This window comes from Nerophis ophidion, linkage group LG20, assembly GCF_033978795.1.
Source record: "Nerophis ophidion isolate RoL-2023_Sa linkage group LG20, RoL_Noph_v1.0, whole genome shotgun sequence".
Taxonomy (NCBI): domain Eukaryota; kingdom Metazoa; phylum Chordata; class Actinopteri; order Syngnathiformes; family Syngnathidae; genus Nerophis; species Nerophis ophidion.
The window spans coordinates 37761597-37764096 of record NC_084630.1 but is presented as its reverse complement, the minus strand read 5'-3'; the positions used below and the strand labels follow the sequence as shown (position 1 = coordinate 37764096).

Sequence of the window (2500 nt, the reverse complement as noted above, 5' to 3'; positions counted from 1 at the left end):
ATCCCCCCCTGGGTGACCGGTACAATGGCCTAACATTGGGTCCACATTGGCTGGAACATGACCAAAATTCAATGGTCAAAACAACCTGACACTGAATAAACCAAATCAATCAAGTTTGAAAGAAGGCAAGATTGTTTTATAAACATCTTTGCCATAATTCCATGGTTTGATTTCACATTTTCGGGGCTTATAGGGGATCCCAAATACACAAAAACAGGCATACTTGCCAACCCTCCCGGATTTTCCGGGAGACTCCCGAAATTCAGCGCCTCTCCCAAAAACCTCCCGAGACAAATTTTCTCCCGAAAATCTCCCGAAATTCAGGCAGAGCTGGAGGCCAGGCCCTATTCCAGCTCCATGCAGACCTGGGTGACGTGTCGACAGCCTGTTTTCACGTCCGCCTACCCACAATATAAACAGCGTCCCAGGCGTGCCTGCCAAAAAGCGTTATAACTGTTCTTGGTTTCTTATGTGGGTTTATTGTTAGGCAGTTTCATGAACGTCCTCCCAGCGCGGTAACAACACACAACAACAGCAGTCACGTTTTCGTCTACCGTAAAGCAGTTCGTCTGCCGTAAACAGCAATGTTGTGACACTCTTAAACAGGACAATACTGCCATCTACTGTACATGCATATGTGACAATAACATCTACGGCTTTTAGAGAGTGCAGTGCACAACTGCTCACACAACAAGGAGACAAAGCAGAAGAACGAGGAAGATACAGCATGTTCAGAAAAATAGTGACAGAGAAAGGAACAAGGATGGACGATTCAACCCTTAACTCCACAATGAGTAGATGAGTGTTATGTGTGTGTATATGTGTAAATAAATGAACACTGAAATTCAAGTATTTCATATATATATATATATATATATATATACATATATATGCGTGTGTGTGTGTATATATATATATATATATATATATATATATATATATATATATATATATATATATATAATAAAAAATATATATATATACACACACACACAAGTGCTGGTCATATTATTAGAATATCATAAAAAAGTTGATTTATTTCATTAATTCCATTTAGAAAGTCAAACTTGTAGAATGTATACATGCATTCCAAACCTGGTGCCACACTCTAATTAGCTAACTAACTCAAAACACCTGGAAAAGCCATTAAATGGTCTCTCGTTTTGATTCTGTATGACACACAATCTTGGGGAAGACTGCTGACTTGACAACTATCCAAAAGATGACCATTGATACTTTAAAGAAGGAGGGCAAGACACAAAAGGTCATTGCCAAAGAGGTTGGATGTTCCCAGAGCTATGTGTCCAAGCACATTAATAGAGAGGCGAAGGGAAGACAAAGATGTGGTAGAAAAAAAGTGTACAAGCAAGAGGGATAACCGCGCCCTGGAGAGGATTGTCAAACAAAAATGTGGGGGAGATCCACAAAGAGTGGACTGCAGCTAGAGTCAGTGCTTCAAGAACCACCACGCACCGACGTATGCAAGATATGAGCTTCAGCTGTCGCATTCCTTGTGTAAAGCCACTCTTGAATAAGAGACAATGTCAAAAGCGTCTCGCCTGGGCTCAAGACAAAAAGGACTGGACTGCAGCTGAGTGGTCCAAAGTTATGTTTTCAGATGAAAGTAAATTTTGTATCTCCTTTGGAAATCAAGGTCCCAGAGTCTGGAGGAAGACAGGAGAGGCACAGAATCCACCTTGCCTGAAGTCCAGTGTCAAATTTCCACAATGGGTAATGGTCTGGGGTGCCATGTCATCTGCTGGTGTTGGTCCACTGTGTTTCCTGAGGTCTAGGGTCAATGCAGCAGTCTACCAGGAAGTTTTACAACACTCTATGCTGCCTGCCGCCGACCAATTTTATGGAGGTGAAGATTTCATTTTCCAACATGACTTGGCACCTGCACACAGTACCAAATCTACCAGTACCTGGTTTAAGGACCATGGTATCCCTCTTCTTGATTGGCCTGCAAACTCACCTAACCTTAACCCCATAGAAAAGCTCTGGGGTATTGTGAAACGGAAGATGCCAGATGCCAGAGCCAACAATGCTGAAGAGCTGAAGGCCACTATTAAAGCAACCTGGACTCTCATAACACCTGAGGAGTGCAACAGACTGGTGGACTTCATGCCACGCCGTATTGCTGCAGCAATTCAGGCAAAAGGAGCTGCAACTAAGTATTGATTGCCGTACATGCTGAAACTTTCCATGTTCATACTTTTCACTTGGCCCACATTCCTAAAAAATCTTTTTTGGTACTAGTCGTAACTAATAGTCTAATTTTCTGAGATACTGAATTTGGGATTTTCAGTAATTGTCAGTACTAATCATCAAAATTTAAAGAAATAAACATTTCAAATATATATCACTATGTGTGTAATGAATTGATATAATAAGTAAGTTTCGGGTTCTGAATATAATTACTGAAATAAATCAACTTTTTCATGATATTCTAATTATATGAACAGCACCTGTATAGCTAGAATTCTCTGAAAGTCAAGTA

The 2500-nt window shown here is 40.6% G+C and overlaps 1 long non-coding RNA gene across 1 annotated transcript in view; it reads left to right on the top strand.

Annotated features, from left to right (window-relative positions):
* The window catches only part of LOC133539116 (uncharacterized), a 1110877-nt gene that overhangs the window by 552497 nt on the left and 555880 nt on the right, over nt 1-2500 (top strand). The gene's annotated exons all lie outside the window — the stretch shown is intronic.